The sequence below is a fragment of the Giraffa tippelskirchi genome, chromosome 6, assembly GCF_054371585.1.
Source record: "Giraffa tippelskirchi isolate mGirTip1 chromosome 6, T2T-mGirTip1v1.2.pri, whole genome shotgun sequence".
NCBI lineage: Eukaryota > Metazoa > Chordata > Mammalia > Artiodactyla > Giraffidae > Giraffa > Giraffa tippelskirchi.
The window spans coordinates 5,964,125-5,986,913 of record NC_137280.1 but is presented as its reverse complement, the minus strand read 5'-3'; the positions used below and the strand labels follow the sequence as shown (position 1 = coordinate 5,986,913).

Sequence of the window (22,789 nt, the reverse complement as noted above, 5' to 3'; positions counted from 1 at the left end):
TAGGACTGATTTCCTTTAGGATAGACTGGTTGGATCTCCTTGCAGTCTGAGGGACTCTCAAGAGTCTTCTCCAAACCACAGTTTGAAAGCATCAAATCTTAAGCGCTCAGCCTTCTTTATGGTCCAACTGTCACATCTGTACATGACTACTGAAAAAATCATAGCTTTGGCTATATGGACCTTTGTCAGCAAAGCAATGTCTCTGCTTCAAGAACTACCTGAATTCATGCAATATAAATCCAAACCATTTTTTGTTATAATTATTCTCAGAGCTGTCTTCTTTCTAGTATACTAGAAAGCTATTTTTATAATATATGCAATTCTACTACAGTGTAAGACTTTATAACTTTATTTACCATAATGTCAATTAATTAAGGAATATGAATTGCATTATCTCACAAATATTGGTTACTATGTGATTAAAAAAGGATGTTAGGACTTATGGGTAGTAAAGCTTTGTGCCTTGTGTTTTTATAAAGTGTATAATAAGAATGATAAGCTGCACTGTGTTAATTTTTTGACCATGGTTTTAGGAAAAGAAAGGACATATTCTTCATTATCAACACTGGCTTTGTTCAGTGACATGGTAAGATTTAGAATTATGGAATTTTTCTATTTAAAATAATTCCATATTGAAGTTCCTATAGGAAAAAAAAACTCCATTATTTTGAGGATAAAATTCTCTAAATCTCAGTCTTTCTCTCCACTGGAACAATGATTTCATAAAATTATTTTCAACATGTGAGGCTCTTAGGAACAAATCTTTTTCACAGCAAGAGTATATTCTGAGGAAGTAGCAGAACTAGCCATGTTATTACAAGTTGGGTCATGACAGTTACTTCTTACGTACTCCCTTTAACATTTTTATTTTCATTTTATATCCCTATAATGTTTCCTTCTCCCTCCATGGAAAAAAATAAGTACATATAATAAGAACAATTAACATTTGAATAACATTTTGACATTTTCAAAGCAGTTTCACTTATACTGCTTCATGTCATATAATAACAGCACTGTAAATTCAAACAGTTGGTTTTCTTATTATTTAATGAACATGAGTAGCCTCAGATTTCAAGATAATACTGATGGTGTCAGTGTCAGATACAGCTTAAGCCAGATATCACTTTCCTCTGTCCTGCCAATCTACATGAGAATAGAGAAATAACGCTGTTTAAAATTGACTCCTGCTTATGGTTATCTCTCTTTTTCATAGTTTATGAATGCAGCATTAAGAAGAAGAAACAAGTAATATCTGCCGTATCTTGTACTGTGAATATTCATTTAAAACTGAAAGGCAGTAAATATTAATGTCAGAATTATGAAAAAGTAAGTTTTAACCCAAGTTAACAAACTGACTTAATTCTTGACAGACTGAATTGGGTGCAAGCATGATTTAATTAAGCTTATTACTGAATGAGATATTCAAATACTTGAAGACTAAGGGAACATAATGAAGAAATATAATCATATTTTCTATATGAGTAAATCACAACATTGTCATCTAGCACTGTCATGTGGAGCTAAATTGGAAACAGAAGCAAAAAAAAAGAAAAAATGCCCCTTGTATATAGACTTACCAAAATATCCCCCATATTTTGCGCCAAGTGGAAAATGTTAATAAAAAGGTCTATAATAAAACCCATGAGTGAATATAAAACCCTGCATTGCCCAATCTGTTCACACACTATTGTCAACCTTCATAAATCCACCTAGTAGGGACCCGATCACCCAGTGGTTCAGAAACTGTGAGCAGATGGAAAATAACAGTACTTGTCACTGAATAAAAATACAGAATCATAAAACAAATCAAAAAAACACATCTATTTAAAATTTTGATATTTTGTTCATCATAGATTTTTTGCATTTATTTTTATTTTTCAAAATTTTTGCATTAAAAATATTTTATCTTGGCTACTGGGATTTTTGGCACATGCTCTGGCACCTCCTCTGAATCTCAGCCCTGTCTCCCGGTACACTGATAAGTATCACCAAAAAAAACAAGACTGAAAAGCTGTAACTATAAATTGAAATAATCTACCTCAAAAACGAAAAATGCATGTTACAGTACATCAGACATATTAGGCTAATGAGTTCTTAAGTCAGACTTCCAAATCTTAATTTTAACTTCACCCTTAAGCAACATCACAAGGATGATTACTGTAGCCTAGTTCATAGAATATGCCTCTCAAATGGGAGATTATTGTTAGAAATACTAGACATACATTACACAGAATTAACTCTATAACCATAAAGCTGGCAACATTTTCATGATATAGAAGGTAATTGAGAAAAACAATCCAAAGTTCATCAATAGTATCCCAATGTTGTAAAATAATAATAAATCTTTCTGATCATATACATATCTACACAGCAATGTTTTGGTATTTTTTTAAAATCATATTTAAGGAGAAAATGTGGAAAGAAGCCAAATTTCTAAATGACAGTTTACAATAAATGTTCATACAAGGCATGCATGTTTTGATTTCACTTTATAAAAGCATAAACGTGTTTCAATGTGACATTAAAGACATACTTGAATGAATGGTCACAGAAATGTTAATGGTGATAATATCAAAGTTGTGGGATTTAAGGTAAATATATTTTATGCCTAATGTTTCCAAGTAATACTGAATTTTTTCACAAAGAGCATGCATTATTTCTGCTACCAAAAATTTAAAATATTTTATAAGATCACATAACAGCAACTGAATTTAAGCTTCAGAAAATGACTTTACAGATTTTTTTTAAAACGATAGACTGAGCATAGGCTGTGTGATTCTCTTAGTAATAAAAAATAAACATTAAATACATAATTATATACTCTGTTGAAAAGGGAAAAATATTGTGTGTGTGTCTGTGTATGTTTGCGGTGCAGATGCAGAGATCCTGACACTGGCTGTCCAGGGGAAACTTCTCTCAGAGAAGGATATTTAAGGGTAGACAGAAGTATGAGGAGCCACCCATAAATTTTTGCGGCAAGAAAGTTGGGAAAGAACTGCACAAATAGAAATAAGCTGATTTTCCAATCACTCTTGTCACAAAAACTTATGGCTGGCTCTTCCTTATATTTCTGTCTACCCTTAAATATTTGTCTCTGAGAGAAGCTTTCCGTGATCAACCAGTGTCAGGAGCCCTGAATACCCACCCCCCAACAAAATGCATTTTTCCTTTTTCAACAGAGTATATAATAACACATTAAACATTTATTTTTTACTACTAAAAAGGATTTTGGGGAGGGAGACCCCAGAGGGAGAGGATACAGGTATACATATAGCTGCTTCTCTTGTCCAGCAGAAACTAACACAATATTGTAAAGCAACCACACACTAATTAAAAAAAGAAAAGAAAAGAAAGAAGCACAGGTGCAAAGATGAGAAATCCTGAGGAAGGAAGGAGAGGCTGACCGGAGACTGGAGCTCCAAAGAACAATGAGAGGCTGACCGGAGACTGGAGCTCCAAAGAACAATGAGACGTGCTGACTTTCAGAAGAATGGGCAGGACCAGTTCCCCCAAGTCACGTGTGGACTTTTTAGGGAGTTTAGTTTTTGTTTTGTTTTGGTTTTAGTTTAGATTTGATTAGAAGAGCAATGGTACATCAGTAGACAGATTTAACTGGAGAGCCAACGCAGTTCAGTTTGTGTTTTGAAACGAGCATTTCAGCAGCTATGTAGACATGTACACACCAGACTGGAAGGCGGAGGTAGCAGACACCAAGAACCTACAAAAGAGGCTATCACAGCATCCAGGCGGCAAGCTGATCAGAGACTGAGGTCAGTGTGAATGGAAAGAAGCAGACAGAACCAAGTATTTTGGAGACAAACATAAAAAGACTTACCAACATGCGGTGTAAAAGGGACAGAAATTATTAAGTATAATGCTTACCTTTGTCACTTCCGTGAATCTTGTTCTGACTTACAGTCAGAGAAGGAAATGGAAAATAAACAGCTTTAGAGTCACTGACAGTGAGGCAGGTGGGCAGTAGAAGCTGAGAGTCCTATTCTGACTGTGATGAGTAGGAGATGCCAAAAGAGCTCAGTTCAAGGCATGGATGTAGAGCACAAAGAAAGGCCACAGCTCATGTCTGTCTGTGACCGCCCAACGGCTAAAAATGCATTTCATTTCACAAGTTTATAAGCTTTGACTTAGAATTTTTATGTGCAGAAAGTTATAGTTAGGAAATAAAAGTGTGGATATGAATTCTTTAACAATCATTATATCATACATAACAGCAAAGAAACGAGGTGAATGTGCATAAATAAGAACCAATGCTACAAAGAAAAGTCAGACAGGTTTTGGTGAGTTCTTAGTTGTGAGTGCTAGGAAACAGGATTTCAGAATGATTCTTAGGTTTGCAACCTGTTTTGGGTAAGTAATAACTTATGTAGAAAAATATCAAGAAATTTGAATATAAATGTGGATTGTTTTTTTAAATATTAATATTGAAGTCCTAGTGAAAATTGTCCAAAGAATCTTAAAATTGTGGGACTTCTATGAGTCAAGATTAAAATTTGAGAAAGAAGTCAAAATTACAAAACATCAGAAATTTTTAATTTCCAGACCTGCAACTTAACTATATGAATTTGATTACTCAAATTTTTCTAAATAATTTATAAATTTCCTTGCAACTTTAGCATACTGAACAGTATTAAGCTTTAAAAATTAATTTAAAATATTCATTGAATTTCTACAATGTGGGTCAGTGTTTAAGGATTTTTTTTTTAATATTCCCATGGTAAGTATATGTTTTTGCTTGCTTTATTTTCTTTTATGGGATATCTACTTTAGCTTAGACTCAGAAAAAAAAATCCTATTCCTGAGTAAATATGTTCATATCCCTCTTAGTGAAAGTGAAGGTGCTCAGTCGTGTCCGACTCTTTGCGACCCCATGGACTGACTGTAGCCTACCAGGCTTTTCTGTCCATGGGATTTTCCAGGCAAGAGTACTGGAGTGGGTTGCCATGTCCTTCTTAGTGGGGATGTAAATTGGTACAGCCACTATGGAAAGCAGTATGAAGCATCCTCAAAATTTTAAAAATAAAATTACAATCTAATCCAACAATTCCACTTCTGGGTATTTATCTGAAGAAAATGAAAACACTAATTTAAAAAGATATATCCATCTCTGCGTTCACTGCAGCACTTTTTGTAAGATACAGAAAAAACCTAAGAGCCCATCAATAAATGAATAGATAAAGAAGATGTGGCATATATATATATATATATATATATATTGTTGTTGTTGTTGTCTTTCAGTTGCAAAGTCATGTCTGACTCTGCCACCCCATGGACTGCATCACACCAGACTTCCCTGTCCTTCACTATATCTGGAGTTTGCTCAAACTCATGTTCATTGAGTTGGTGATTCTACCCAACCATCTCATCCTCTATCGCCCCTTTCTCCTCTTGCCTTCAATCTTTCCCAGCATCACAGTTTTTTCCAATGAATCTGCTCTTCACACCAGGTGGCCAAAGTACTGGAGCTTCAGCTTCAGCATCAGTTCTTCCAAAGAATATTTAGTTTTGATTTCCTTTAGGATGGACTGGTTTGATTTCCTTGCTGCCCAAGGGAATCTCAAGATTCTTCTCCAGCACCACAGTGTGAAACGATCAATTCTTTGGCTTTCAGCCTTCTTTATGGTCTAAATCTCACATCCATACATGAGTGCTGGAAGAACCATAGCTTTGACTATGTGGACCTTGGTAGACCAGATGCCATGATCTTAGTTTTCTGAATACTGAGTTTTAAGCCAGTTTTTTCAGTCTCCTCTTTCACTTTCATCAAGAGTCTCTTCATCTCCTCTTCACTTTCCACCATTTAAGTGGTGTTGTCATCTGCATATCTGAGGTTGTTGATATTTCTCCTGGCAATCCTGATTTTGGCTTGTGATTCATCCAATCCAACATTTTGCATATAAATAATCAGGGTGACAATATACAGCCTTGACGTACTCCTTTCCCAATTTTGAACTAGTCCATTATTCCATGGCCAGTTCTAACTGTTGCTTCTTGACATGTATACAGGTTTCTCAGGAGACATGTAAGGTGGTCTGGTATTCCCATCTCTTGAAGAATTTTCCACAGTTTGTTGTGATCCACACAGTCAAAGGCTTTAGTGTAGTCAGTGAAGCAGCAGTAAATTTTTTTGAAAATCCCCTTTCTATATATATCTGTGTGTAAATATTTATATGAAGTGAAATGAAAATCACTCAGTTGTGTCTGACTCTGAGACCCCATGGACTATATACAGCCCATGGGATTCTCCAGGCCAGAATACTGGAATGGGTAACCTTTATTTTCTCCACGGGATCTTCCCAACCCAGGGATGGAAGCCAGGTCTCCTGCATTGCAGGTGGATTCTTTATCAGCTGAGCCACAGGGAAAGCCCAAATATATATATATATATATATATATATAAGCAATGGAACATTACTCAGCCATAAAAAGAATGGAATCCTGCCATTTGTGACAATATGAATGCACCTAGAAGATATTGACCTAAGTGAAATGTCAAAGAAAAGCAAATCTTATGTGATTTCACTTTTATGTGCAACCTAAAAAACAAAAGAAATGAATAAACCTAAGCAAACAGAAACAAAGTCATAAATACACAGAAGAAACAGGTGGTTGTCAAGAGAGGTCAGTATGGGAAAGAGAGAAATCAATCAGTGAGGGAGATTAAGAGGTACAAACTTTGTTACAATATAAATGAGCCATGGATACAAAATGTACAATGCAGAGAATATAATCAATAATTATGTAACATCTTTGTGTAGTGACAGACGACTAGGCTCATCATGATGATCATTTTCTGTGCTAACATCACTTAAATTGTGTCTGACTCTTTGTGACCCCATGGACTGTAGCTCTCCAGGCTCCTCTGTCCATGGGATTCTCTAGGCAAGAATACTGGAGTGGGTTGCCATTTCCTTCTCTAGGGGATCTTCCCGACCCAGGGATTGAACCTGTGGCTCTTATGTCTCCTGCACAGGCAGATGTGTTCTTTAACACTAGTGCCACCTGGGAATTCCCATTTTTAGATGCATGTGGATATAAAATCACTATGTTTTGTACACGAACTAACACAAAGTTTTAGGTCAAAAAATCAAGAGAGGGGGTGTCTAATATTTTGTTATAAAAAGACCCTGCAATGTATTTGAAAACTCAGCATATCTGAATTAACTGATAGAGAGACTCTTTACAGAGCAACACTTCCACCAAGACCTAAGTGTGAAACTGTTTTGTAATCTAATAAACTGCTGCTCTGTGGCTCCCCAGGTGGTGCTAGTTCTAAAGAACCCTCCTGCCAATGGAGGAGTCACAAAAGATGCATGTTCGATCCCTGGGTCAGAAGGATCCCCTGGAGAGAAACGTGGCAGCCAACTGCAGTATTTTTGACTAGAAATTTCCATGGACAGTGGAGCCTGGCAGGCTGCAGTCCGTGAGTTGCAAAGAGTCAGACATGACTGAGCACACACACATACACAAAACGGTGCTTTCATCACATTGTGGACTTTGAATTTTGTATTCTGAGCTTTACAACGTTCTGGATAAAGTGATGAAAACGTTATTGTGTGTCAATAATACGATTTTTTTTTCTTTCTGTACTTGGAAGTGGATATGTAGTTAGATTTGCCAAGTTACTTGATAAGGCATACCTGAAAACAATACATTGTCTGAAAAAAGTTACACTCATTGCTATAGAAACTGATTTAGAATTTCCAATTCTTCAATAAAGTGTTTCTAACAATTTTTAAAATTCCTATTTTTATTATTTTTGGAATTCTAGACTGCTTTTATGTGCATTCAGTTATTAGTTTGCTCAATACTCTCTATGCTTTCTTTTAGCTAAGCAGGTCATGTATATTTTGTCATGTAACTAGCCTTTTTTGATACCCTTCTGCCTTATATTGTCATGAAAAAGCATAGGGGTGATTGCAGATTGCCTGTCACTATCAGCCTCCCCTTCTACCTTTTGTAATAGAATTCCTGGCAAGTTTTAGCTGTCCAATAGCTGCTTCCCTTGCAACTGACTGTGTCTACAAGTGTTAATTCTTGCCAAAGTCTAGTGAAAGAAGGTGATGTGGATAATTCCTGATTACATGCATAAAGGGGAAATTGTTTTCCCTCCCCTTCCACTCTTACATTTCTCCTTGCAGATATATATGGAGGTAACCCTATCTTTTTCCACTTAAGACAATATATATATATGATAGTGAAGTCGCTCAGTCGTGTCCGACTCTTTGCAACCCCATGGGCTGTAGCCTACTAGGCTCATCGTCTATGGGATTTTCCAGGCAAGAGTACTGGAGTGGGTTGCCATTTCCTTCTCCAGTAGATCTTCCCAACCCAGGGATTGAACCTGGGTCTCCCGCATTGTAGGCAAGACACTTTACTGTCTGAGCCACCAGGGAAGTCCATATATATATATGTATATACATATATATACATATGAGAGATGGCACAGTAACATGATGAAAGCAAACTTAGCTCCTGAATATCTTGCTGAAGCTGAGGCTCCTGCCAGCCTAAACTTCTCTAGTCTGTTACACAAGCAAATAAAATAAAGCTTAGATTATGTAATTCACTGTATTTTAGGATCTCTTTGTTAGAGCAGCTAAACCAGCTCCTAAAAACAAGATGCTTGAATTAAAGAAATACACCACATAGTTCAATCATCAAATATTGCTCTCCATTATAATACATTCTGGATTTTGTAACTGTCGTAAGACATTGTCTCTGGTTAAAAATTTATGCTTGGAGAAAACTTTAAATGAAGCCTCATCTAGTTTAGGAGTCTTCCCATAACTTAGTTCTTTGACTCAATGTCTTACTAATTCTACCATGCAGAGATTCCTGTACAGATTTATATTCTGACTTAAAGTGATTTATGTAAAGATTGACTACTGGATAAAGTATACATTTTTTTAATAATTTAAAAAACATCATCACTACTGTTTTAACTTGTTAACAACATTGTTCTAGAAGAATACATTGATAATTCAAGAACATAGTCAATTTTGTCCCTCATGATAAAAGTCACTCTGCTACAAATGAAGTCATGGAGCATATCCATATACCTTTTATAAAGTATTTCATTTTCAGATGGTGTTGATGGGCACTGTTTCTTGATAAACCTAGAGCTGAAGAAAATGTATTATACAAAGGTTTTTGTGCTTTTTCCATCCTTCTGTTGTTTATACCTATGATAAACAATGTATTTATGTGTTTCAGTATCATAGTTTAGAAAAATATAAAATCAATTTTGGAAATGAGTTTTATAATACTATTTGCATAAAAATTACTTGGGGTATAAAAACACTTCAAAATGACAAAAGCTACTTATGTTTTTTATCCATTCATCCGCCCTATGTCTTTTGATTGGAGTATTTATTTCATCTACATGTAAAGCAATTGTTGATAGATATGTAATTATTTGTGCTTCCTGGGTAGCTCAGCTGGTAAAGAGTCTTCCTGCAATGCAGGCAGTTTGATTCCTCGCTTGAGAAATTTCCCTGGAGGAGAGAGGCTACCCACTCCAGTATTCTTGGGCTTCTCTGGTAGCTAAGATGGTAAAGAATCCGCTTGCAGTACAAAGACCTGGGTTTCACCCCCGAGTTGGGAAGATCCCTTAGAGGAGGGCATGGCAACCCACTCCAGTATTCTTGCCTGGAGAATGCCATGGGTAGAGGAGCCTGGCGGGCTGCAGTCCATGGGGCTGCCGAGTCAGACATGACTAAGCACGGTGCTTGCATTATCTGCAGGCTGCTCTTTGTAGTCTGATTCCTTTTATCTTCCGTTGTGATTTGATGACTTTCTTTAGTATTATGTTTACATTTCGTTTTGCACATCTGTTATAGGTTTTTGGTTTCTGGTTGCCATGAAGGTCATATATAACAACCTATATATATAGCAATCTGCTTTCCAGTTGACGGTCATTTAATCTGTGTGCACTGTCAAAGTGGCACCTTTCTACCTCCCCATCCTTTAATGCTTCTTATTTTGCATTTTTTATTTTGTGTATCTCATAACTATTTTAGGTATAAATGATTTTACTTGTTTGACTTCTAAATGTCATGCTATATTTATAGATGGTTGATCCACTACCTTTACTGTATATATGCTTTTATCAGTGAGGTATTCTTCTTTCCTTGTTTTCTTATTTCCAGTTATGGGCTTTTCTTGTCCATTTAAAGTCTCTTTAGGTTCAGTCTCCTCAGCGTCCACCACCAACACCTCTCTGCCAGCACTGCAGCGCCAACTTGGGCTGGCAGCCCTCTGTGGGCGGGAGCAAGGCGGCCAGCGGCTGGATGGGGAGCTGATGCGAGCAGAGATGGAGCAGTGGGCAGCCTGTGGTCCTGCATCTCTGTGGGGCCGGCCTGGTGTACCCATGCCTTCTAAGATGAACAGTGAATTCTGTGTTTATCAGAATACTCGCTCCATTGCACTGAGAGTACATGCATCTTCAGTGGGACTCGAAACTCCTGGAGAAATGTTTTTGTGAAAAGCTGGCAATCATTTCTTTAAAGTCTTTTAGATTTACTTTTTGCTGTGTTTCAGAAAGACATCAAACAACTATGAAAAACTTTGGAAGTGAACAGTTTGACTGCCATTTCCTGAACAAAGGCTTTACTGCAAAGACATTCTGGACCAAAAAAATTAATGAAATTTCTTGCTTTGATGATCAGGATGCTTTCCATGTGGCATACCGGGAAGACATTCTAAAGAAATAATTGAGATGGTTAAAAGCTCTTCCACTGGTCATCCCCTTTAGTGCAGTCAAGTGCAATGAGAGCAGAACCATAGTGAAGACGAGCTTCCACTGTAATAAGATTTGACTGTGCCAGTATGACTGGGATACAATTGGTGCAGAGTCTCACAGTGCCTCCAGAAAGGATTATCTATGTGAATTCTTATAAGCAAGTGTCTCAGATTAAGTATGCTGCCAATAATGGAATCCAGATGATGACTTTTGATAGTGAAGTTGAGCTGATAAAAGTTGCCAGGGCATATCCAAAGGCAAAGCCGGTTTTGTGGGTTGCCACTGATGATTCCAAAGCAGTCTACCACCTCAGTGTGAAATTTGGCCCCAAAGTCAAAACTAGCAGGCTTCTTTAGGAATGGGCAAAAGAGTGAAGTATTGATGACATTGGTGTCAGCTTCCACATGGAAAACGTCTGCCCTGATCCTGAGACCTTCCTCCAGGCCACCTCTGATGCCTGCTGGGTCTTTGACATGGTCGTTGGCTGATTTCAATGTATTTGCTGTACACTGGTGGCAGCTTTCCTGGATCTGAGGGTGTTGTGGTTTAGCTATGGTGGCCTCAGACAGGCTGATGGGTGGGGTTGGCTCCAAGGCCTAGCCTCAACTACTGCTATTGTGCAGCTGGAGGAACTGGCCCCCCAACACGGTTGTCTGTCAGGCCTGGCTTCTACTGCTGCAGATGCACTGATAGCACAGGACTGGCCCCTGGACCGGCTGCAAGATCTGATAACACCTGGACTGGAACTCTGGTGCAGCGGCTGGCTTTCCGGAAGCCAGGAGCTACTCTGGAAGGACATTCTTGCTGGCAGAGGCTCCCACTAAGCGGAGAAAGGTTGGCTCCCTGGAGCAGGAGCCACTTTGAAGGGGCACTGGTCCTGGTCAGCGTGGCCTGCAAGGTGGTGGGGGAGGTGGGAGTCACTTTCAAGGCCAGTGTGAGTGGTATGGGTGGGGTGGTCCTCAGAGGAATCCTGCACTGGGGCCAAGCACGTGGTGTTAGTCACCTTGATGGAGAGTGAAAAAAAGGTGCCCACCAGCACGAGGCCAGCTAAGCGGATGGACTGATCAAAACAAACAGAAAAAAGGAGCCTGCTAGCATTTTTGTCCCTGGGGAAAGTCCCACCAGATCTCTGCCTTTCTGGCTCACTTCCTAAAATTAGCAAATGGATCTCCCCTTCATTTGAATACTTTTCAAGCTATGCCCCTGTGCTGGGACTTGGAGGGAGTTTATGTATGAATCAAGAGCAGAGTCTGGGCTTCCTACAGCTCTCAGGCTCCCTAATACACACCCCGTGGTTTTCAAAGGCAGAATTATGGGGCCTCATCTTCCAGTGCAACTTCCCCCAGGTGGGGATCCCAGCATGGGGTCAGTTAGCGGTCTCGCTCCTGGGGGAACTCTGCAGCTTTCCTAACCCTCCCGCTTTGGGGTCACTGCACCTAGGGTGTGGATTCTGACTCAACCACATCTCTGACCCTCCTCCCCCTCCCAATGCGGCCTTGTCTTTATATCCTTAGTTGTAGGAACTCTGTTCTGCTAGTCTTCAGGCTGTTCTCAGGGATGGCTGTTTTATATGCGGTTGCAGTTTGTGTGTCCATGGGACAATATGAGCTCAGGATCTTCCTACTCTGCCATCTTGATCCAGACACCCTACTATCTCACTTTTAAATTCGCCTTTTTAAATTACTGGATAGGCTGACCTTTTTTTATAATGCATTTTTTAACACATGCATTTTTTTAATTATGAATTTACTTGTGAATCAGTCTTGATTTTTCTTTTTTTTTTTTAGCCTTGTGATTCCCCTTCACTCATTCCTTCCACCCCCACCTCTTGCCTCCAACAGCCACTAATGTGTTGTCTGTATCTATGAGCTTGTTTTTTGACTTTTGATTTGTTGCATTATCTTTGCATTCCACACATAAGATAGATCGGGTGGTATTTGTCTTTCTCTATCTGACATTTTTCGCTTAGCACACTACTCTCTTGAACCCAAGGCATGGAGAAGAATTCTCTTATTGTTGCTTGTGTTGGGATGTATATAGCAGTTTTTTGACGTATTCAAAATATGAGCACTCACTTTGATTTGTAAGTCCCATTATATCACTGGTGGTAATAAGGGTAGCCCAGCTCACTTGTTTGATCACAGAAGGCTCCAACAGCCAGAAATGCATAAGTAATTTAGCAAACAGATTAGTGGTGGCTCCGGCACAGCCATGATTCTTGGAAGAAATGGACCGACTGCCATGGTTTACCTGCAGAAGGTGCTCCTCAGAGGTCATCAGAAACTGTCTAGAAGAGCAATTTTCATACCGTGGCAGACGGCATGGATATTCATCCAGCAACACAACCTTAAAAGGCATGACAGAAATTTGTCCCACCTCCAAGAAGAAGGCAAACATGGAAGTTTGCATTCCTTCAGCTACCATCCCGCCCAGCCTCTCAGAGCCTCGAGGACGGAACACTCACAGCCGAGAGCCCTGTCTCCCACTGCACCACGCTGCGTTTCCTCAGTCAACACTTAACGCTTTAACTCTGCTTTCTATAGGGGCTACAGGAATAATTTCTGAATCCATCCATTTTTTTTATATCTTAGGAAAATTCCAAAAACATATATGTGGGTTTTTTTTCCAGTATAGCTTTTAGATTAATCTTAAAAAAAAAAAAATAGTCTTCTACTTCACTTAAATTAACGAAGGCCACTTGGAATTCTAAGGTATTGTTTGAAGGATCATGCACTGGAAAGGATTACAGCAAGTACTGTTAGAACTGATTCTCTGCTTACTTGGAATTCAACACTAACCTTTCATAATCTATGCAAATAAACACCCAGTGAAACCAGGTAATATGATATACTCAGTCTGTACTATAAAGCTTAGAGTTTAGCACCTTGTTAACTACAGAGGAAAAAAAGATTACTAGAAACTTTTAAAAAAGTGAAAGAAGTAATGAATGCCATAAGCCTTCCTCAAATTGTATAAAAGATTTATAGCTTGATCCTGCTAAATGATAACTGGCAGGCTATTAAATTGTGTGGAAAATGAGATGTTATTTTCTGCATAATGTAACTTGCATAACAATGATGGTGTTTGCTAAGGAATGCTTCTGTTTTAGTTCTTGCTCACTCTCTTTAACTCCAGAAAGTTTATTTAAACTCTTAAATTGATATTATGCCGACAATCATTATAGTACTATGAACTGATTAGACTAAGCACTAGTCTCAGAATAAAAAGTCTTTACATACAGTATCAGAGTATTTATTACTTTACTGTGTAACAACAGGCATCTGTCTTTGGACAGATTCTCCAGCTCCCCAATTTATCTTAATAATTAATATAACTTGCTATTGAGCATAAGTTTTATACAGTTTCCCATGATACCTTTGACAACACCACACAGTGACAGTAATTTTGATATACTACATAATCCATTTCATCAAAAGCACTTATTGAGGGTTCAGTATTATCTAGAGCCCTTCTAAGAGCTTTGCTTACTTAATCTTCTCATGAACCTAAAGCCTAGTTCTTATGAACCCCTCTCTTAGCAAAAGAGGAAACTGAACCAGAAGGATGTTACATAACTTATCCAAAGTCCAGACTGCTAAAGTGTGAAGAACATCTTTTACACCGAACAGTTTGACCCAAGGGAGATCAAGCCTAGGGCCAAATCAATAACTCTCTTGGTATGCTCTATTTACCTTCTGAGGATCGAACACTATCCTAAGCACGTGATACACAATAACTCATTACATTTTGTATAAAAACCTATTACACCTCACTAACCAAATTGTAAAATTTTAAAAATCAAAGAAGTATAAGTTTAGTTACATGCTCATAATAATATAATGCAGTAATTAGTGAATCTGAAATTCATCTACGTGATTCAAAAGCTTATGTGATTGACAAGGAGAATGCATGGCCAATTTCAGTTTACTCCAACTTTGTGAGATGTATTAAAGAGAGAAATCACAGCTCTTTACCCATGCCAAACATTTTTTTTTAACTTAAAAAATCAAACTGCTTTCCACAGTAAAAGGAAAAATAGACAAATGTGCCAGGAATGAAAATATGCCAATTATACAGACTTCAGAATTCCAGCTATCAGGATCTTGAGATCCCTCTGACCAGCCTGAGCTTGCTTAGCAGAAAGAGTGGCCTTGGGAATCCAGGCAAGTCTCCAGGCAAAGCCCCCGGTGTGTAGCGCTTGAGAAAGGAGACAGGGAAGAACGTCAGTGAGTGTCTTCTATGTCAGCCAAAGCACCATCCGCTGCACTCTGCAGAATGTGCAAAGAAATCATACGGATCTCTATATGTAGTCAGCTGTCAATTATACCAGGTAGCAGGGTGGTCATAATGTGGGATACCAATGTATCTGTTAACTGCGGCCAAGATGGTCACCTTATCACTGTTACCTTCAGCCTACATTCTGCAATTCCAGTTGACACCAACTCACCCACTGGTGTGAAGGGTTTTCTTTCCTGTTGTTTCCCATTAGGCAATCTCCAAATTTATTTTCTATTTTCAGATTTATTGAAATCTATATATATACGTGTTATGCTTAGTCACTCAGTCATGTCCAACTCTTTGCAACCCCATGGACTGCAGCTTGCCAGGCTCCTCTGTCCATGGGATTCTCCAGACAAGAATACTGGAGTGGGTTGCCATGCCCTCCTCCGGGGGACCTTCCCAACCCAGGGATCAAACCCAGGTCTCCCACATTGCAGGCGGATTCTTTACCATCTAATATGTATGTACACACACACAAAAATCTGATTGAACATTCAAAGTTAGCCAGACAGACTAATGATTAAAAAAAAAACCAGTTGATTAGAAAAGAAATAGTACAATAATAAAGTTTAAATCTCAGAAATCAGATGGTACATAAACAATTGCTGATAAATCTACATTAACTTGCTTTTTGGAGTGGGCTGTTTTTTAAGATAATGTTCATGTGCTGATCAATCTGCCGTTAAAGCTCATGGGTGCAGAGGCTTCCTCTAAACTTTACTATCCAAATGCCTCCCCCATACAAGGGGTCACAAACTCTTTTAGCTCTGTGCCTTAGACTTCAAAGTAAGTGATTTTCACCAAATTCTAGATCTTGGACCACTTCCCTACCCTAAATGCACATGGAAAATAAGTGTATTCTTCCTTTTCTTTTTTTTTTTTTCTTTTTTACTAGAATTCTAGTAGGGAACTATGTTTCTGACTCATAAGTGCTATATAAAGTATGCTTCTGAATTTGATCTTTGATAGAGAAACAAAAAGGGAATGACAGCACCTTCTTATTTTCCTACTTATGTGTTTCTTTAGAGCTTCAGGATCTCACAATTATATCACTTTCACTCTGTATTACTGTTGGTTTTATTTGATTTTCCATAATTGAAGATACTAAAGTTTAGAAAATATTTTATCTTTGTATCTTAGATCAAAAACTGTTTAGGCATTTGATAAATCATTGTAGAAAGAAGAATGCACTTGGACTGACTTGGGTGTCAGTTCCAATTTAACTTGATGCTCTGCGCCAGGCATCCTGAATTTCATTCTATTCAGCCCAGTTCTTGCCTCTCTGGCCTTTTCATATACTGTTTCTTCTTTCTGGAGTGCCGTAAAGCTTCTGTCTACTAAACTCCTTATTTATTATTCACGCCTTTTCGTTCTTCTTAGTTCTCCCAAAATGAGATAAGATGTTGATTTTTGTACAAGTCTCAAAATATAGTTTATCTCTCTCCAACATGTTATTGCTTGTTTAATTGCATATTCTATCTAAATACAGGGACCGTGTCTACCTTGCTTACTGATGTGTCTCCCTTGCCTAACACAGCACTTGATACAATGTAGGTGAGCATCAAGCAGTCATTAAATGAATGAGCAATTAATTATGTTTCCCACCCAGGCTCCAGACAACATTCTGGAATTTGATGACATTTATTTCATCAATGTCCCACGACGCTGTCTGCTTTTAGGTAAGTAAGGTGACAGGTGAATATTTTACTTTTCTTTTTTCTTATTCCCAATGCTTCTGTCCATAATTTGTTACCTGCCTGCTGGGACATGACTTACAATTCAGTGCCTACCTCCTCCAGGTCATTCTGTAGTCTTTCTCTACAAATTATAGCTTAAAGGTCCCTCAGACTGACCAGGGCATACAAAAGGCTAGAAATTCTACGTGGGCTACTCTTCACTGACCTTAAAGTAGTAGGTCACACCATATCCAGAAAATTCATGTGGAAATGGCAGTCTGATATATTTCTTCAGCTAGCAAAACAATTACAGGTAAGCAATTTTCCTTCCCAAGAGACTAGAAAAGCACTTTCCCCATGTCACCTTCCACTATTTTATGTTGTGATGAGTAACTAACATTTTCTATCCAATTAGAGAGACCTTCAACAAGCTGAAGAGTAAACAGCTAACCAGTCAATTTAGAAACATATACGAACATATCACCCTGAAGCACTTTTTTAAAAAACTGATCACATACAGGAAAGCTACAGCATATCCTTCTTAACAAATGTGATGGAAATCCTATTTCTATATCTATTCTCCTTGCATCTAGTGCTTATTGGAAATTGTTTTGATATTATTTTAAATGAGGAACACGGTTAGGCTAGAAAACTTAAAAGAGGTAAAACTAATAGGACACAATTTCCTGAAACCACAATGGCTCCCACAAAGCAGAAACATACTGCTTTATTTAACCTTGAGAACTTATGTTTTTATTGTTTTCTTCTGTTTTAAAAGGGCTTCCCTGGTGGCTCAGTGGTAAAGAATCTGCCTGCAATGCAGGTTACCTGGATTCAATCCCTGGGTCAGGAAGATCCTGAGAAGGGCATGGTCACCCATTGTAGTATTCTTGCCTGGAGAATACCATGGACAGAGGAGCTTGGTGGGCTACAGTCCATAGGGTCGTATAGAGTCGGACATGACTGAAGGGACTAAAACCTAGCATATGCTCGTTAATGAAAATTCGCAAAACTAGAAATAATCTGAAAACTCACTATAGAAATGCTAGAACCATGTAAGAGTAGAAGTATGTGTAGATATTTGGAATATGTAGAGAATAGGCAGCTTTATGGGCTTCCCTGGTGATTCAGCAGTAAACAATCTGCCTGCAATGCAGGAGACCTGGGTTCAATCCATGGGTCGGGAAGATACCCTGGAGGAGGACATAGCAACCCACTCCAGTATTCTTGCCTGGGAAATCCCATGGACAGAGGAGCCTGGTGGGCTACAGTCCATGGGGTCTTAAAAGAGTAGTATGTGACTTAGCAACTAAACAACAACAAAACAGCTCTGCATGGAACGGCTACTGAGAGTTATCAATCTACAGCCTTCTTGACAAGGAATATAGGATTAGTGCTACACAAAATTGTGAATTAAGTAAAATTTTGGTTACCCCAATTTTCAAAATGTCCCCTTAGTCTTCTTCTTTAGCTAAGGTTTAATAATTCTTTCCTTCCATAATTACACTCATATCTTCACCCACTCATGCTGCAGCTAACTCCAGATTCTCCCCACATTGTCCACCCTGCATATAACTTTTTCTTTTCCAACATAAAAACTTTCTACAAGGTGGGTATAGAAGGAACGTACCTTCTATAATAGAGATTATATAAGAAAAGCCCATTGCTATCACATGCAATAGTAAAAAAAAAAAAAAAATAGTAATAGTAAATAGAAGCTTTTTATCTAAGATCAGGAACAGGACAAAGATGTCCACTCTCATCACTCCTATTAACAATACTGGATGTTTTAACCAGAGCAATTGAGCAAAAGAGAAATAAAATGGATCCAAGTTGGAAAAGAAGTAAAGCAGTCTCTGCTGAATCCAAAAAAAAAAAAGTCTTAAAAGATTTCACATACACACACACACACACACACACAAATGATAGAACTAATAAGCAAATTCAGCAAAGTTATAAGATACAAAATTAACCCCCCCAAATCAATTGTGTTTCTATACACTTACAAAGAACACTCTGAAAAAGAAATACAACTCTATCATTTACAATTACATCAAAAATAATAAAATACTTGGGGACAAAGTTAATCAAGGAAGTGAAAAATCCATTCACTGAAAAATAGATTGTGAAGAAAGAAACTAAAGAAGATTCAAATAAAAGGAAAGCTATCCCATGTTCACAGATTGAAAGATTTAACCTTGTTAAAATATCCATACTGTCAAAGCAATCTATAGATTCAATGCAATTCCTATTTACATTCCCATGACATTTATGACAGCAATAAAAAAATTAATTTTTTGCTCTATTATAGCAGGTGTGTCCTTTCTATATCCACCTTGAAGAAAGTTTTTTATGTTGAATCTTGTCAAATGTTTTTTGCATAATCTATTGAGATAATCATATGATTTGTATCGGTCATTTTATTAATGTGGTGGGCTTCCCTGGTGGCTTAGAAAGTTAAAGAATCTGCCTGCAATACAGGAGACACAGATTTGATCCCTGGATCAGGAAGATCCCCTGGAGAAGGGAATGGCTACCCACTCCAGCATTCTTGCCTGGAGAATTCCATGGATAGAAGAGCCTGGTGGGCTACAGTTCATGGGGGTCACAAAGAATCAGACATGACCAAGTAACACTTTCACTTTTTTGTTAATGTAGTACATCAAATTGATTGATCCACATGTATTGAGCCATCCCTGCATCCCAGGGATAAACCCCACTTGATTGCGTTGCATGATCCTTTTAGTGTGCTGTCAAATTCAGTTAGTAGTACTTTGTTGAGGATTTTTGTGGTCTGTTTTTTGTCAGAGATGCTGGCTTGTAATTTTCTTTTCATTCGACATCCCTATCTAGTCTTGTTATAAAGTAATGCTGGCTGTATAAAATAAATTTGGGAATGTTACCCTTCTCTTCCATTTTTTAAGAGTTTGAGAAGTATTGGCGTTAATTTATCAGAATTCACCAGAGGAATTATCTGACCTGGACTTTTCTTATTGGGAGGTTTCCCATCATTGACTCAATCTCCTTACTCACTATTGCTCTATACCGATTTTCTACTTCATCCTGATTCAGGCTTGTTAGGTTGTATGCTTCTAGAAGTGTATCCATTTCGATTAGGTTATCCAATTTTTTGGTGTATAATTATTCCCAGTAGTCACTTATGACCCATAGTATCAGTGGTATCTGTTGCAATATCCACTGTTACATTTCTGAATTTGAGACATCTGTCTTTTTGTCTTAGTCTACCAAAAGATTTCTTATTTGTTCATCTTTTCAAAACGAAAAACAAAACTCTTAGTTTCATGTATCGTGTTTTTTGTCGAGTCTCTATTTCATTTATTTCTGCTCTGGCTTTTGCTAATATTTCCTCCCTTCTACTTACTTTGGGCCTGGTTTGTTATTTTTCTAGTTCCTTGAGAAGCAAAAATAGGTTATTTGAGGTCTTTCCTTTTTCTTACTGAAATTATTTATTATAAACACATCTCAGAACTGCTTTGGGGCATCCCATGAGATTTGGTATGTTGTGTTTTCATTTGTTTGTCTCAAGATATTTTTTAATTTCCCTTTTGATTTCTTCTGTGATCCATTTGTCTTTAGCGATGTGTTTTATTTAATTAGAGTTAGAACTAATTCTTTCCATTAGTTATAATTAACATACAATATTACATTAATTCCAAGTGTACAACCTAGTAACTGAATATACTTATGTATGATGAAATGATCAGTGGACTGTGACCAGTTATTATCCTGCAACATATAAAGTATTATAATATTATCAATTCCATTCCTGATGTATAGTTTATGTCGTGTGATGTAGTAACTGACCCATTTATTTTAGATTTGAAGGTTTATACCTCTTAATCCGTTCACCTATTTTCTCCGTCCCCCTACCACCCTTCTTGGGACTTCCCTGGCAGTCCAGTGGTTAAGACTCCATGCTTTCAATGCGGGGAGCCCAGGTTCAATCCTTGGTCAGGGAACTAAGATTCCATATGCTAAGAACCCATCTGCCCAAATATGCGCCAAGTTATGGCCAAATAAAATAAAAGGAAATAGACATCCCAGTCAATCCTAAAGGAAATAACCCTGAATATTCATTGGAAGGATTGATGCTGAAGCTGAAACTCCAATACTTTGGCCACCTGATGTGAAGAGCTGACTCACTGGAAAAGACCCTGATGCTGGGAAAGATTGAGGGCAGGAGGAGAAGGGGCCAACAGAGGATGAGATGGGTGGATGGCATCACCTACTCAATGGACATGAGGTTGAGCAAACTCCAGGGGATAGTGAAGGCCAGGGAGGTCTGATGTGCTGCAGTCAATGGGGTCACAAAGAGCATCTGAACAACAACAACAACCCTTCTCCTTGGCAATCACTAGTTTATTCTGTATAACTATGGGCCTGTTTCTCTTTTGCTTATTTGGTTGATTGATTGGGGGTTTTAGATTCTACAAATATGTGAAATCATATGGGGGATTTATTTTTCTTGGTCTGATTTATTTCAATTAGTCTAATACCTTCCAAGCTTCACTGGTGGCTCAGATGGTAAAGAATCTGCCTGCAATACAGGAGACTAGGGTTCAATTCCTGGGTGGGGAAGATCCCCTGAAGAAGGAAATGGCAGTCCACTCCAATAGTCTTGCCTGGACAGAGGAGCCTGGCAGACTACAGTCCCTGGGGTCACAAAGTCAGACACAACTGAGTGACTAATAGTTTCAATACCCTCTAAATCCATCCATATTGCTTCAAATCCCTGAGTATTATTCTATTTTATATATATATATATATATATATATAATATATACAGAATAATAGAAGTATATTATGTTATATAATATAATAGAATTATTATAGTCTATATATATGTATATGCATATACATATATATATATATCACATCTTCTTTATCTACTTTTTTGGTTTCCATTTGCTTGGAATATTTGGAGTAATTCTTCCATCCACTCACTTTAAGCCAATGTGTTCTTGAAGCTGAAATGTATCTCTTGTAGAGAGTATACACTGTCTTGTTGTTTTTTTAAATCTATTCATTCTCTGTCTTATAATTGGAGAAATTAATCTATTTAAAATAAAGAATTATTGCCAGGTAAGGATTTTCTGTTGTCATTTTTATAATTGTTTTCTGATTTTTTAAAAATTCATTTGTATCTTTCTATTTTGCTGTTTTGCTTGTGATTTGATGATTTTCTGTGATGACATACTTTGATTTATTTATTGCTCCTTAGAAGAAAACTATGACCACCTAGACAGTATATTAAAAAGTAGAGACATTACTTTGCCAATAAAGGTGGGTGTTTCCAGTAGTCACATATGGATGTGAGAGATGGACCATAAAGAAGGCTGAGCTCCAAAGAATTGATGCTTTTGAACTGTGGTGTTGGAGAAGGCTCTTGCGAGTCCCTTGGACTGCAAGGAGACCCAACCAGTCCATCCTAAAGGAAATGAGTCCTGGATGTTCGTTAGAGGGACTGATGCTGAAGTTAAAGCTCCAAAACTTTGGCCACCTGATGTGAGGAACCGACTCATTGGAAAAGACTTTGATGCTGAGAACAGGAAGAGAAGGGGGTGACAGAGGATGAGATGATTGGATGGCATCATCAACTCAATGGATATGAGTTTGAGCAAACTGTGGGAGATAGTGAAGGACAGGGAAGCCTGGTGTACTGCAGTCCTTGGGGTCGCAAACAGTCGGACACGACTTAGTGACTGAATAACAACAAAGTGAGCTTTTATTTCTACAATAATTATGTTTTAATTTCTAAAATATCTCTTGGGATTTCTTTTCCAAATCCAACAAGACATTTTCTATTGTTTTCTATATTTAATTAATTTCTATTCCTTATTTTAATTTACAACTTGACTCTGACATTACAGTCTCTGAAGTCATGGGAGGAATTTGCTGTTGTTGTTCAGTTGCTAACTCCTGTCTGACTCTTTGCAACCCATGGACGGCAGCACTCCGGGAATCGTTGTCCTTCACTATCTCCTGGAGTTTGCTCAGACTCATGCTCACTGAACCAGTGATGTAATCCAAGTCTCCTCCTCTGTTGCCCCTT

At 37.9% G+C, this 22,789-nt stretch overlaps 1 protein-coding gene and 1 pseudogene across 11 annotated transcripts in view; one reads left to right on the top strand and one right to left on the bottom strand.

Moving 5' to 3' along the window:
* The window catches only part of CNBD1 (cyclic nucleotide binding domain containing 1), a 441,461-nt gene that overhangs the window by 247,866 nt on the left and 170,806 nt on the right, over window positions 1-22,789 (bottom strand). The gene's annotated exons all lie outside the window — the stretch shown is intronic.
* LOC145509302 (ornithine decarboxylase pseudogene) lies at window positions 10,575-11,309 on the top strand (annotated as a pseudogene).